Source organism: Girardinichthys multiradiatus, chromosome 22 (genome assembly GCF_021462225.1).
Source record: "Girardinichthys multiradiatus isolate DD_20200921_A chromosome 22, DD_fGirMul_XY1, whole genome shotgun sequence".
NCBI lineage: Eukaryota > Metazoa > Chordata > Actinopteri > Cyprinodontiformes > Goodeidae > Girardinichthys > Girardinichthys multiradiatus.
The window spans coordinates 43617234-43632747 of NC_061814.1; the positions used below are offsets into that span (position 1 = coordinate 43617234).

At 42.4% G+C, this 15514-nt stretch overlaps 1 long non-coding RNA gene across 1 annotated transcript; it reads right to left on the reverse strand.

Moving 5' to 3' along the window:
- Positions 1-6073: 6073 nt before the first annotated feature.
- On the reverse strand, positions 6074-10277 carry LOC124858924. Its single transcript, XR_007035972.1, has 3 exons — positions 10019-10277; positions 7497-7662; positions 6074-7287 (listed from the first exon to the last, which is right to left on the reverse strand). It is a non-coding gene; the product is annotated as an uncharacterized LOC124858924 (long non-coding RNA).
- Between the last annotated feature and the right edge of the window lie 5237 nt (positions 10278-15514).

The window sequence follows — 15514 nt, forward strand, 5'->3', positions numbered from 1 at the left end:
TGTGTGTGTATTTTTGTTTGTTTACTTCGTTTGATCATTTCTGATGTGTCTCTTTTTAACCTCCACCTTGTGTTGCGCTTATCTGTGTGAAAACTGCTCTATAAATAAAGTTTGATTGATTGAGGTTCCTCCTCTGCTCGATGTTTTGTTTTGTTTCCGCAGCCAGTCGACAGATTAGAAATAGTCACTGACTCCCAGTTTTTGTCCTTTTTCATTTTCTGACAGTAAATTTAGTCTTTCAGCTGTGAGTAACGACCTTTCCCTGTTTGCCTTGCTCGATCCTCTGGTTTTCTCATTGGGCGAAACACATATTTTGGCTTTTGAATCATCTTATTAAAGCAGATAAACCCGCATTCATAAGTCATGTTTCAAACTGTAAGAGTAAAAACGACCAAAATATCTGCGATAGCCTCCTTCAAATAAGAGCCAGACAAAGTTTTTATCTTCTTGACATCAGAAGTTAGGAATCCTTTTTGTCACTTTGTCTGCTGGTGCATTTCACAACTCAAATAGTCTTGTTTTACATGTGAATCACCCTCAGTGAAACTTTAGACTGAAGTTGCCATCCACGGTGTTCTCACATGGCCATAAAGGTCACAGATAGTAATTATCTCAGCCTCGTCTGGCTATCTGAGATTACATAAGAGAATTGGTTTTTCTATATAGCCAGAAAAATGGTAAACTCAGTAATAAAGCAAATTATCCAAAAGGCAGCAGCCATGAATCGCTCATTCAGGTTTACTTTTATCGTAAAAGTGTGTTTTTAATTTAAAAGAAACAGGAAAAGTGAATTAGATGCTGTTGGTTGATCTTGTGGAGATAATACCGTTCATTTCCAAAGGTCCCGTGTCGATACTGGCTGTTGTATAAATGTGAAAACCACCAATAGTATCTGTTGTGAGTGAGCTCTAAGGATCAGGCATCGTATGATCATGCCAAGGAGCAAGGCTAGGGTTTGGAACAGAGCCAGGAAAATCCCAGGCTAAACCAAATTCTAATCCTGGGATGTTGTGGTGGAATAAACTGAGATTATAGGATGAACTGAAGGTTAAATCAGATGAATTATGAAAGGCTCAGGAGGTAGAGGAGGATCGCAGGTTTAAAGCTGACCTATGCGAAACTCAAAAACCACACAAAGCAGCAGCTGATCGTCACTCTTTTGATCCATCGGCTTCAAGTTTTTCGTGCAACTAGTTTTCTGCAAACGTCAGCCATCGTTTAAATGTAAAACAATTGCAGAATAGCAACATTTGCTGTTTTCACTGAGCATGTTTGTTTTATGCTCTTCTCCCATGTATCTAACAGCAGGTTAAGATCTGACAGGTCTGGTCAAAAGGCAGATAAACACAGCAGGGCCATATTACCGTATAGGGCAGTGTGCATTAATCATTAACAGTTATGAAATAACAGAAGATATTTCACCTAAAGTCCATATGACAAACTGTAGACTGATGCACATCATTCCCTCCTGATGTGTTTTTAACATGCTCCGTTAAAAACCCTAAAAGAAAGATGTCATGTTTTTATGCTGACAGAACCGGGGTTATGAAATCAAGAGGAACACACTTTTATTACTATAACTGGGTTATAGCTTTACAGAAAATAAATGAAAGGATGATGCAGACAATCAGAGCAAGCTCTGAGAAATGGTTGATCAGCTTTCCTACTGGACCTAGGTAGAAAACATTCTGAAAAGCGCGATACCAGTTGACATCAGCTCAGCCTTAGTGTTCACCTCCTTGGTGGACTCATCCGGCCCGAGTAAGTCGACCAATCAAACACTGAGTAAAATTTAGATACAGCTTCACCAGAGGAGTTGCCTCTCCCACTTAGCAGCAGGTGATGGTCTCCACTATTTATGCCTTATGGTACCAAACAGGGAAAGTGACCCAACAACAAAGGAAGTACCAGGAACTCATTACGAGTCACTTAGATCTAACGACGCATAAAAACAAAACTAACTTATCTTTGCCTGAGGCCTTATTGGAGCATCGTCTCAGTTTGAACTGGGACTTTCAAAACCACAGAGCCTCTAAAATTGTGCATTATCATTATTTTCATCATGATATTGTTTTAACTTAAGATATTTTTATCTGATACGGTGCTTTGTCAGGCCTGAGCAGCGAAAATATTGTATTTTAAGGACTAATTATTTATCTTCAGCCTCTTTGTGTGGCTTCTTGGGGGCCTAAACATAAATTAAAACTCACCAAACACTGCACAAAATTCTCCCCCAGTAATATTTTTTTTAATTTTAATAGAACTGAAAATGGCTGTGTCCAAACATCTCTACAGCGCCCCTCTAAGGAAGATAGGCCAACTGGTAAATCATAGAGATTTGAAATCTGGTACGCAAGTAGAGCCCTCCAAATCAAGAAGAAATGTACCTTCGAGGAATGTTGTGAAACCAACTGGAAGTCGGCCATTTTGGGTCAAACTTTTTGGCCATCTTTAACTTTCATAAATGACGAACTCCTCTTTGGGATTTTGAGATATCGACTTCAGATTTGGTCAATATGCCCTTCAGGCATGGGGTTTAGAAGTTATCAAAATCACAAAAAATAAATAGCATATTTAGGGGGTGTGGCTTTTTGCTGGATGAAACCATGTGGTTTATAAATGACCTTTGTCAACCTTCAAACAGTTCTAATAGGATTACATTCAAATTTTAATCTACTGCGCCCCCCTAGAATATTTCAAACAGCCATATCTCCCTCCGGCCCTCTAGGCGCAGCCTACAGCATGCGCTGGGGCGGTCCGCAGCCAAGTGTGAAGCGGTTGGGATGAGGGTCAGCTCCTCCAAGTCCGAGGCCATGGTTCTCAACCAAGAAAGGGTGGCTTGTCCTCCTTAGGTGGGAGGTAGTGGAGGAGTTTAAGTATCTCGGGGTCTTGTTCACGAGTGAGGGAAAAATGGAGCGGGAGATCGACAGACGGATCGGTGCGGCTGCCACAGTAATGGGGGCGCTGTGCCGGTCCGTTGTGGTGAAGAGAGAGCTGAGCCGAAAAGTGAAGCTCTCAATTTACCGGTCGGTCTACGTTCCTACCCTCACCTATGGTCATGAACTTTGGGTCATGACCGAAAAAACGAGATCCTGGATACAAGCGGCTGAAATGAGCTTCCTCCGTAGGGTGGCCGGGCACTCCCTTAGAGATAGGGTGAAGAGCTCGGCCATCCGGGAGGGGCTCGGAGTAGAGCTGGTGCTCCTCGTGAGGAGCCAGTTGAGGTGGCTCGGGCATCTGGTTAGGATGCCTCCTGGATCCCTTCTTCGGGAGGTGTTCCAGGCACGTCCCACCGGGAGGAGGCCCAGGGGATGGACTGGAGGGACTATGTCTCTCAGCTGGCCTGGGAACGCCTTGGGCTCCCCCCGGAGGAGCTGGAGGAGGTGTCTGGAGAGAGGGACATCTCGGCGTCTGCTGAGTTTGCTGCCCCCACAATCCGGTCCCAGATAAAGCAGAAGAGTACAAGTACAAGAATGAAACATGTTTTATAGTTTTTAGCAAAAAGTAAAAGAAGAGGAAGGTTAACTAAATAGTTGGGGTCGTTGCAGATTTTAGCCTGGGACCATACAAAGTCAACAAAAGAGCTGGACAGTGGGAATAGAACACGGTAACCCTCTTTATATTTGGGTCCTTGTACAGTATGCCATTCCTGTAGAGAGTAAGGAAGACGAAAAGTACAAACTTAATTATGGTAAGCTATTTATAATAATGTTGAAAAACAATTATTTCTGTAAACTGAAATACAAAAGAAATCTTCTAGTCAAGAATTCAATTTTTCAAGGATCTAAACAATTACTCTTTTAAAGCTTCCTAATTTGTGTGTGGGAATATTAAAACCTAATTTTACTTCTGGAAAATTAGTTAGAATATCTGTAAAGTCAGTTCTGCCTGGGAAGAATGTAATGTTGGCAAAGAGGAGTCTTAAAGAATGTAATAAGAGATGTTGATTTGGTGTCAGACCCAAAACCATTCCCCTTAATCCATCTCTTTTTTTAGCTTCCAAAGATTCCTGAAGGTCATCTGCAGAAGGGAAAGGAGGCCCACAGCCAAGCAGCCTGATCCCATGACTAAAACCAGCCACTGTAAACACACCATTCAGTTGCACAATACAACCGTGCAAATGTGACCTCTAAACTATGACCGCTAATAAAACTGTGTAGGGCTCTCTGTGTACGCTGACCTTCACTCATGGTTGGAACTATCAGACCATCTCATACCTGCCTGATAACATGATGGCTGCACTTGTCCCCCTGCTGGCTGACCAAGGCAGGCCGGCGTCCTATAGATCAAATGACTATTTGACCTGCTGATTTTGTAGGCTTGCCCTCTAACAGAGAAACTGAGAGTGTCAAATTCTTATGATAGTTTCACTTCAGTGAAAGACAGAATATTTCAAGAAAACACATTGCATAAATTTGCTTTTCATGTCTTTAAGGGAGATTAGTTTTGATCTCCACAACAAAACATACTTGGAACACTTAGATGTTTCTTGTTCTCACTCCTCTGTACAGAAAACTTTCGGCTGTCAAGGTTTCAGGTCCCTTCAAAGATATTCTGTTGGTGTGGATCTGGAGACTGGCTAGATCTCAGAGCCCCTGTAAGGGGATACTTCTGCCATTCAGAGGTTCTTGTCCAACATTTTACAGGACATGGCCCCATTCCTTGGTCACTCAATGAGGTGACATCATCCTGTCTCTTTAGCAGCAAAATAGAAGCCCACAGCATAATTCTTCTACCTCCGTGCTTGACATAGGTGATAGCGTATTTCAGGTCACACCCAGTATTTGTCTTCTAAAAAACAGCAGGTCGAGTTGATGACAAGGAGGTTCTGACCTCAGCTCCCTCTCCCGGATCTCAGCTAAATCATTTAGATGGGCTTGTTCATCTGAATGCTACAGCAGGAAGCTGCACGACCCTCATTTATTGCCCTGAAGAGTTTAACCTAATACTGTTTTTGGCAACAATGGTCCAAACCAGGGTACCAATTTTACTGAGGAGGAAAAGTGACAGACTGGCCCTCTTTCACAGCTGGGTTGAAATTTCTATGAAAAATATAGGCCTATAACTATTTATATACACATAGTTACAGTGCTAATGTGATGATTTCTATTCACAGATGGCCAATATTATTTACAGCAACAATTTATATGTTAAACTACGTGTCATAGTTTGTTGCCTTTCAACAGAATAACTTCTGATAAAATAGAGAGGAAGAAAACCTGGGAAGCTGCTGTATTCGTACACCTACATTATTCACAGTAAATGACTCTGCATTGCTCCATCATCTATAATCTTCTCCCTCTCCAGCATCTTTTGTCAGGTTCTGCCATTTTGGTCTTTGTTTTTGTTCACTTTGCCGTTAGTAGTTTTCCTTGTTCCTCTGATTAGTAGTTTACGTTTGTCTAGTTAATATTTGTTTAGATCCTTGTGATTATATGATTGTTATTTAGTTTAGTTGTCTTTTTTTAAATTTCCTTTCTGTCAGGTTTTATTTAGTGGTGTTTGTCGCTGAATATTTTTCAGTTCAGTTTCAATTCAGTTTATTTATGTAGCGCCAATTCACAACACATGTCGTCTCAAGGCTCTTCACAACAGTCAGGTTCATACATTCCAATTAATCGTAACCATTGAACAGTTCAGTCAGATTCAGTTATTTATTCAAATTGGATCAAAAGTTTTTCTATCTAAGGAAACCCAGCAGATTGCATCCAGTCAGTGACTTGCAGCATTCACTCCTCCTGGATGAACATGTAGAGACAGTGGACAGTCACTGGCGTTGACTTTGCAGCAATCCCTCATACTGAGCATGCATGTAGCGACAGTGGAGAGGAAAAACTCCCTTTTAACAGGAAGAAACCTCCAGCAGAACCAGAACCAGGCTCAGTGTGAGCGGCCATCTGCCACGACCGACTGGGGGTTTGAGAGAACAGAACAGAGACACAAAGAGAACAAAGAAGCACTGATCCAGGAGTCCTTTCTATGGGAAGGAAAAGTAAATGTTAATGGATGTAGCTCCTTTAGTCGTTTCATCTAGAAAGAAAGAACAGATAAACTCTGATCCAGTTTTCAAGGTTAGAGTCTGAAAGAGAGCACATAGAGTTAGTCACAGTAGAAGCTCAGTCAGTAGCCATGTCTAGGAGAGAGAAAGGGTTAAACACTGAAAGACAGGGCCAGAGACACATTTTTGTGCTTGTTTACCTTTGCTTTTACAGTTAGGTTGTTCCTCATGTCCCTGCCTTCCCTGTTAGTATTTTGATCACTGTATTTATGTTTATGCATTTCCTTAGATCTGTTTCCTTGAGTGTCTTTAGTCCAGTTTTCCCCATGTCTCTCTGTTCCCATGCACCAGTATCCACAGTCACGTAATTCCCTCAGCTGGTCATCACACCCGTCATTAATCACGTGATTACCTGCCTCCCTTCCCATTGTTTCACATTGCACTTCACTCTGTATATTAACTAACTGGTTCTCCTTGTTCCTCATTGGTTCCTGATTGAAAGTTGACTTTAAATAAACTGATCATCTCCTCCATTATAACATCCTTCTGTCACACCACATCCTGCATGAGACCTATGAAGCTTCTCTGTGGTTCTCCTCTTCCCCAGAACCTGGTAGTTCTAATTTTTATCCCATCCCTCCCATCCATAAATACCAAACTTAGTGCCTGAACTTTAAATGTTGGTTTTTGTTTGTGTTACTAGTGGCCTTTCTTTCTGTTGTTTGTCCAAAGCAGGCAGACTGGAAGTGGGATGGAGAGAGTGGGAAGACCTTCAGCACAGGTCTCCGGGTCGGGACTCGAACCCGGGACGGCTGTGTTGAGGACTGAGGCTTCTCTATGTGCATTGCTTTGCTCTACAACTATACGCCACGCACTGCAACCTGATCAGTTGAACTTGTATGTATTTTCTTCATCTTTGGCTGATATCTTTCTTCATAACATATTCACAACAGAAACAGACATTTTCTTATTTCTTTGTAACAGAAAACTCACTAAATTAGTGGAATTTGTTATTGTTTATGAAAGTTGTTTCTCTCCCTGCAGATACCTATCACTGTACTGTCTGTTTGTTAAATTAAGTCATAATCAGACCGTTCCTTCTGGGTACCTAAATAGGTTTTATTAAATTTGTGTATTGCACTATATGGGTTTTACAAGATGTTTCCCACTAAATGTTTTTAAATAAAATGCTGAACATTTAGCAGTCCAGTCAACACAACACCTTCTCCTTTTCTTCTGAAATCTCTGATCTGGAAGATCTGAAGGAAACGGGAAGGTGGAGACAGCACCTGGAAGGACAAACACCATCCGTTTGACTTCCAGCTGGCAGGGTTACCATTCATGTAGAAAAGGTCAACACAGATCAGCAGAGGCTATCAGGATTAGCTGACAGCAGTCACATGACCTGGATTTCTTTTAAGACACAGACAGCTCAGAAGGTTTTATGTATTCTTCTGTTTACCACAAACAGTTTTGATCCAACAGATCTCATTCTAACCTGACATGGCTGCATGGGGTCCAGAATGGAAACAGTCAGGAATCCTTTTTGGGCCAAGCACCAGCTGTCGGCCATTCCGACATCTTTATTCTTCTCTGTTTCAGTCATTCTGTTGTAGATATGCGGCTGTGTTTGGGATCCCGTCGGTGATCCAGTTTGGGCCAACCTTCAGTTGTTGGAGAGATGGACTCAGATTTTATCAATGACTCACAGACTGCAATGTGTCCAGGCCCTGAGGCTGCAAAACAATCCAAATCATCATCCTTCCACCACCATGCTTTACAATTAGTAGGAGGTGTGTCTCATTCCAAACATGGTTCTGTGTATCATGACCAAACATCTCTACTTTGGTCCCATCAGTCCAACAGACATTGTTTCTGAAAAGCTATCTATCAAAAATGATATATTTGGCTTATATTTGGTAAAAGCATTTTGTAAAAGCAGTTGTAGTATTTAGTACTCACAGATACCTGATTCTGCACAGCTGCATTTTTTATTAATGTTCGGACCAACACAAATATTAAACTAACAGAAAAGTCTAAATAAAACACTGTTGCATTTCCTGCTTTCCTTTATGCACACATCGACATTGAGGGGACAAAGCCTGCTGCTCTGAACCTCAGATTCCCTGATGGCTCTGGTCCAGTTTCCGTCAGATTTTGCTGGCTGCAGAATCCAACAGCAAAGTTCAGGGACTGATTAAATCCTGGTGGGATGGATTTAGATGCTGTGAAGAGTTTCATCCTTAATGGAGATGACAACTATAAACCTGTCAGGTTAGACAGCGATGACAGGGGTTGCTTCAGGTTACCTTTCTTCTTCTGTGTTGTTGCTTGTTTCTGAAACAAGGATTTTGATTCTTGGGATTTTTGTCAGAACGACTTAAAGAATTGGTGTGTTATCAATGTTTTGGCCTTTTTTTAGGAATAAACTTCCAGCAGGTGACCTCTGAGATGTCTCGCAGGGCTCAAGCAGCGCGCTGTGTCCTGACTCTGTATACCAGCTGCAGAAATAGAAATAAACTTCAGCTCTCCTGAGAGAGTCTGTGCACATCAAACCGAACAGAGCCGACCACCAAGAACATAACTCCACATTAGAGAGGTGAACCACAAAGAGGATTCACAGCTTAGCCGGGTATTTTCAGCCTAATGTCTGTGTCACAAAGGTGACTGTCTGCTAGCACCTTGGGTTGCCATGGTAACACCTCTCAAAATGTTTAAATTCAGTTAAACATTCAGACCTGGTCTCATCCAGGTCTGAATGAGACCTGCATGATCTCTTGTCTCAGCAGAAGCTAATTTTCAGGTCTGGCTCAAGGTTCTGGCTGTGTTTTGTTGCATTATTGCAGCTTTGGGTTTTGTGTTTAGCATTGTTAGATTATACAGCACTGCATGATCATCTGTCAGGAATATGATCGCATATGTTTCTGCAGGCATCTAACCATAACCCATCACTGTTTTCTGAGCTGCGCAGTATCTGAACCAGGACAACTACAGCACCGTTCAGACACCCAAACAGGCGAACCCTAATCATGATCAGAGCTGATCAGTAAGCTGCAGCCTGAGTGAAGCCATGCTGATAAATAGCCACTGTGTTAATGTTTGCCCTGAAGAAGAGGTGTCGTTGTGTTTACACCAGGCAGAAGCGGGCCTGAGCAAGCATGCTGCCTACGTGCTCGGTGGTATGATATTTTCCATCTTTCTAAATGTGTATTAAGCTCCTTTAGCTCCAGCTGGCTGCGCGGGCAAGAATGTAGGTCATAATGCCGACCTTATGTAACCAGCGACACACCCCCATGACTCTTCACAAACAAGTCCAGTCCTGTGTGTCTGAGGAGGCTGGCAGAGCTTTAAAACCAGGGAAAACACTTGCAGCTGCAGCTTTATTTGACAAACCTGATGATTCTGGTTGGTTTTAAGAGACGGAGAATATTCTGTAAAGTCTGCCCTTGTAGCTCCCACAGGCTTCAGATTATAGAGGAGAACAAGATGGCTTCTGCAAAAATTAACCTAGACAGTTTTAAGAAATTTAGTGGATCCTACTTGTGACAATGTGCAGTATTTGTCCTGCAGGATGTCTAGTCATTTTATTTTGACAAATGTGGATAAATGCAATAAATGCAATGTTGTTTTTTTAGAATACTTTGCTTTTGTTGCAAAATCCTTCTGCTTTACTTCTACTAAAGTGGACCTTCTGGAATCATAGTTTAAAACCTCAGCTGTCACAGAAAAACAGCGGTTTCCAGCTTGTTCCAGTATAAATTTCTAAATCTAAAGAAAGTGAGCAAGCGAAAACTTTTGTTCCTTTCATGCAGTCAACTAGAATTCTATTGGTCGAATTTCTGAACGCATCAAATCAAATTCTGTCGCAATAATCATCAAGCTGTAATGTGTCCGATCCGATTAACCAGCAACCAGGAAGATGCTCGTCAGGTGTGGTGTTGCTTGAAAGGATCTAATCAGCCAGAGGAATGGGAAACACCTGTTCATTCGCTTCATGAGAAAATGTAGATTGGTTCTCACACTTAACTGAGCTGCACACGTTCCTGCAACACACCGTGATACCTGCAGCCTGTTGCTTTAGGAGGAAAACTTCACAGAAAAGCTTCTGAAGTGGGTCCTGGTTCTGCCGATCTCAGTTATTGGTTGAACAAAGAAATACGACTTAAACAGCAGCGTGTTGCCTGAGTTTCTGTCCCTCCAAAAACAGGTGGCGTTGCGTGGTTGCAGCAGGCCGGTTACCTTCTGTCAACGGAGATGTTTGTTTGAAGCACAAAAACATTCTGAATAATACTAATGTTTATAAAGACTATGTTTCAAATAATCACAAAAAATATATTAGTAAAAATCCAAATAATTAATTGTTATTGGCTCAGATGGAAGAATTTTATTGACAGTTTCACTTGAATTTTGGTTGCCTGGAAACATTTCAATCCACAGAGTTCAAATTATAATGTAAAAATGTGTCTGTATTACATCTTTACATAAAAATTCAAATTTCAGCACCTGGAGTAAAAAAAGTCACTGACCACACAACCTTCAGTTTTTAGATATGGCGGGGGGGTTGGTTGATCTTTGATGACCTCTGGAAACTTTTATTTACATCTTTAAAATGATAGCAGTGCAGATGTTTGACACCAATTTAGATTTGAAGAAGGTGGAGGTGGGGTTTGGTTTATTCCAATATCAAAATCCAAACTGGCTGCCGTATGTTAAAAGGCACTGATAGCTGCAGTATTGCACTATTTATTTGTATCCCATTTAAATCAGTCCGACTAATACATTGGAAGAACCTCTGTTGAGGTTGGAAATCAGAAATACCGACCCAAAGGAAACTTGAAATTCTGAAATGTTTCACCAACTGAGGCATCAAGACCCAATATGGCTGCTACACACATAGATACAGTGGCTTGTAAAAGTATTCATACCCCTTGAACTTTTCCAGATATTGTCAAATTACAACCACAAAAATAAATATATTTTATCGGAGTTTTATGTGAAAAACCAACAAAAAGTGGTAGACAATTGTGAAGTGGAAAGAAATTTATACATAATTTAAAAAATTTTTTACGAATAAAAAACTGAAGAGTGCGGTGTGCAAAGGTATTCATCCCCCTTTAGTCTGAATGCAACCAGTTGCCTTCAGAAGTTGCCTGATGATTGCTAATGACTAAATAACTAACTCTGACGGCACTGTTCAATGGTTAGGATTAATTGGAATGTATGAACCTGACTTTTGTGAAGTGCCTTGAGATGACATGTGTTGTGAATTAGCACTATATAAATAAACTGAATTGAATTAAATTAAATAAAGTCCACCTGTGTGTAATCTAACCTCAGTACAAATACAGCTGCTCTGTGACGGCCTCAGAGGTTGGATAGGAGAATATTAGGGAGCAAACAGCATCATGAAGTCCAAGGAACACATCAGACAGGTCAGGGATAAACACAGAGTGCTGTTCAATCCATCATCTGGAAATGGAAAGAGTTTGGCACAACTGGAAACCTACCAAGACAAGGCTGTCCACCTAAACTTACAGGCCTAACAAGGAGAGCACTGATCAGAGATGCAGCCAAGAGGCCCATGGTGACTCTGGATGAACTGCAGAGATCCACAGCTCAGGTGGAGGAATCTGTCCACAGGACAACTGTTAGTCGTGCTTTGCACAAATGTGGTCTTTACGGAAGAGTGGCAAGAAGAAAGCCATTGTTAAAAGAAAACCATAAGAAGTCCTGTTTGCAGTTTGCCAGAAGCCATGTTGGGGACACAGCAAACATGGAAGAAGGTGCTTTGGTCAGACGAGACCAAAATTGAACTTTTTGTCCAAAATGCAGAACGCTATGTGTGATGGAGAACTAACACTGCCCATCACTCTGAACACTCTATCCCCACTGTCAAATATGGTGGTGGCAGCATCATGCTCTGGGGCTGCTTCTCTTCAGCAGGGACAGGGAAGGTGGTTAGAGTTGATGGGTAGATGGATGGAACCAAATAAAGGAAAATCATGGAAGAAAACCTGTTGGAGTCTGCGAAAGACTTGAGACTGTGGCAGAGGTTCACCTTCCAGCAGGACAACGACCCTAAACATAAAGCCAAGGCTACCATGGAATGGTTCAAAACAAAACATATTCAAGTGTTAGAATGGCCCAGTCAAAGTCCAGAGCTAAATCCAATCATGAATCTATGGCAACATCTGAAAACTGCTGTAAACAAATGATCTCTATCTAATCTGACTGAGCTTGAGCTGTTTTGCAAAGAAGAATGGGCAAAGATTTCAGTCACTAGATGTGCAAAGCTGGTAGAGCCGTACCCTAAAAGACTTACAGCTGTGATTGCAGCAACAGGTGGTTCCACAAAGTATTGACTCAGGGGGATGAATACTTTTGTACAATGGCCTTTTCAGTTTTTTATTTATAAAAAAAAAAGAAATCATGTATAATTTGACAATATGTGAAAAAGTTCAAGGGGTATGAATACTTTTACAAGCCACTGTAGTGCTGTTCTGGCTGACAGGAAAATATGATTTCACAGTTTCTGACTGTTTGTATCTCGTTACATCAGTCAGTTGTGTCTGTTGAGCAACCGCTCAGCTGTTAATGTAGAAAATTCAACTTTTTCCTTTACTCAGGCCGCTAACGATAAACACAACCAACGGAAACATTCCTTCAGAAACCCAGACTATTGGCTGAGGACTGGTACTAACTGTTCTATATTATTTTAATGTGATATTACCTAAAGATTTCTACTGCTGTTGTATGAAAAGGATGCATGGTGGGGTAGCTATTAGCACCATTACCATGGAGCAAGAAGATTGAGAGTTCAAACCTGGAATCCTTCTACATGGAGTTTCCATATTCTCTCCATGCGTCCATGGGTTCTCTCCGGGTACTCCAGCTTGCTCCCACAGTCCAGAACATGGTGTTAGTGTGTGCATGGTTGTCTGTCTGGCATGGTGTACCCCGCCAGATGAGATAGGCAGCAGCGACCCTCTAATGATAAGCGGGGATAGGCAATGAATGGATGGATGTAACATCAACACCATTTCTACTGAGCCACCAATGCTTCGGATCATAGCCACGCCTCTGGCAAGGAGCCCATTGAATGATGGTTTCATATGGCGCAACATTAAGCAGCACTGGATAACACAAAGGTAAATAAAGTGGAAGAATTGTTTCTTTAGAGTAATATTTATAGACGATTATCATTACAGAGCCCTAAGATTTCAGATCCATTACCAGAGAATATCCCAGGTGGAAGGAGACGTCCCAACGAGATGAGGACAGACTGCTGAACATCTCATCGCAACCTTACTGTTGCCATGCCAACGTGGTTTCCAAACCAAACGTTCTCAGTTTATATTGTATTATCCAGCATGGAGACTAGTTAGACGGCTTAGAAGCAAATGTCTGCATCACTGGGTTAGCCTTTTGTCATGTCTTTGTCCCTCCCATTATGATGGTCAACTGGTTTAACTCAAGATCCCAGACTGTGTCCACCGGATCCCATTTACTTTGTGTCTTTTTGTGGGTCAGCCAGTTTAACCTTCAGTAAGTGGTTTTATAACATCTCTACTGAGGCTTTCCTTCCCTGTTCATAGATACCACCGTTTTTGAAACCTCAGCCACTGACTTAAACCAACTAACTGATGTGGTGACATCATACATCAGTTTCTGTGAGGACATGTGTGTGCAGACCAAGACCTTCTGCACCTTTGGGAACAATAAGCCATGGTTTACTCCACACCTCAGGAATCTGCGCAGGGAAAAGGAAGAAGCTCACAGCAGTGGAGATTGGGCGCGGTACAGGCAGGCCAGGAACAAACTAACTAAGGAGATCAAAGCAGCTAAGAGAAGCTACAGTGAGAAACTGAAGAACATCCTTTCTACTGGTGACACTTCAGCTGTATGGACTGGTCTGAGAAACCTGACTGCCTACAAGAGCCCCTCCACCCATCCTGAACAGAGTCGTCTCTTGGCCAACCGTCTGAATGGCTTCTACTGCAGACATGACAAGAAGCCATTCACACCTCAAATCATCTCCTCCACATCCCATTCAGGAACAAATTCCTCCCATAAAACAACCAACCCCCCACCATCAGATCCTCTGCCTGCACTAAAGATTTCCGAGGAAGATGTAAACAGGCTCTTTCAGCGCATGAAAACAAAGAAAGCTGGAGGACCTGATAACGTCTCCCCATCATGCCTGAAAGCCTGATCAAATCAACTCGCTCCAATCTTCACGAGGATCTTCAACAAGTCACTGGAGAAATGTGAGGTCCCCTCCTGCCTCAAACGATCCACCATCCTCCCGGTTCCCAAGAAACCCACCATCCTAGGATTAAATGACTACAGGCCTGTAGCCCTGACATCTGTGGTCATGAGCGGCTGGTGTTGAAGCACCTGAAAGACATCAGAGGCCCCCTGCTGGACCCCCTGCAGTTTGCTTACCGAGCAAATAGGTCGGCAGATGCTGCTGTTAACTTAGGTCTACACTTCATCCTGCAACACCTCGACCGTCCAGGGACGTACGCCAGGATCCTGTTTGTAGACTTCAGCTCGGCTTTCAACACCATCATACCAGACATCCTCCACCACTCTCTGTACACAAATGACTGCACCCCATCGGACTCGTCCGTGAAACTCCTGAAGTTTGCAGATGACACCACTGTCATTGGACTGATCCAGGACGGTGATGAGTCTGCATACAGACAGCAGGTGGATCGGCTGGTACACTGGTGCAGTCAGAACTACCTTGAACTGAACCCACTCAAGACTGTGGAAATGGTGGTGGACTTTTGGAGAACACCACCCCCATACACCCCCCTCACCATCCTCAACAACACTGTATCAGCCGTGGACCACTTCAGGTTCTTAGGAACCATCTCTGAGGACCTGAGATGGTCTTCACACTTAGACACTGTTCAAAAGAAGGCCCAGCAGAGACTGTACTTCCTGAGGCAACTCAAGAAGTTCAACCTTCCACAGGAGCTGCTGGTCATCTTCTCCACTGCCATCATTCAATCTGTCCTGTCTTCATCCATCTCAGTGTGGTTTGGATCATCCACAAAACAGGACAGGTCCAGACTGCAACGAATAATCAGGACTGCAGAGAGAATAATCAGAGCTGACCTTCCCTCCATCCAGGACTTATACAGGTCAAGGGTCAGGAAAAGAGCTGCTAAGATCTCTGCAGACCCCACACACCCTGCACATAAACTGTTCAGAGCTTTACCTTCAGGTGGCGCTACAGAGCACTGTTTACTAAAACCAGCCGCCACAGAGACAGTTTCTTCCTCCAGGCTGTTTCTCTGTTGAACATTTAATAGAGTACAAAACAACATCATACAGATGTTGCAAATGTACCTTTTTATTATATATGTGTATATTGTATATTGTAAATTTGTATATTCTGTAATACAAAAACAAAACAAAAAAGCAAAGTGTACCGGAGTCAAATTCCTTGTTTGTATGAACGAACTTGGCAATAAAACTGATTCTGATTCTGATTGTGATTCTGAT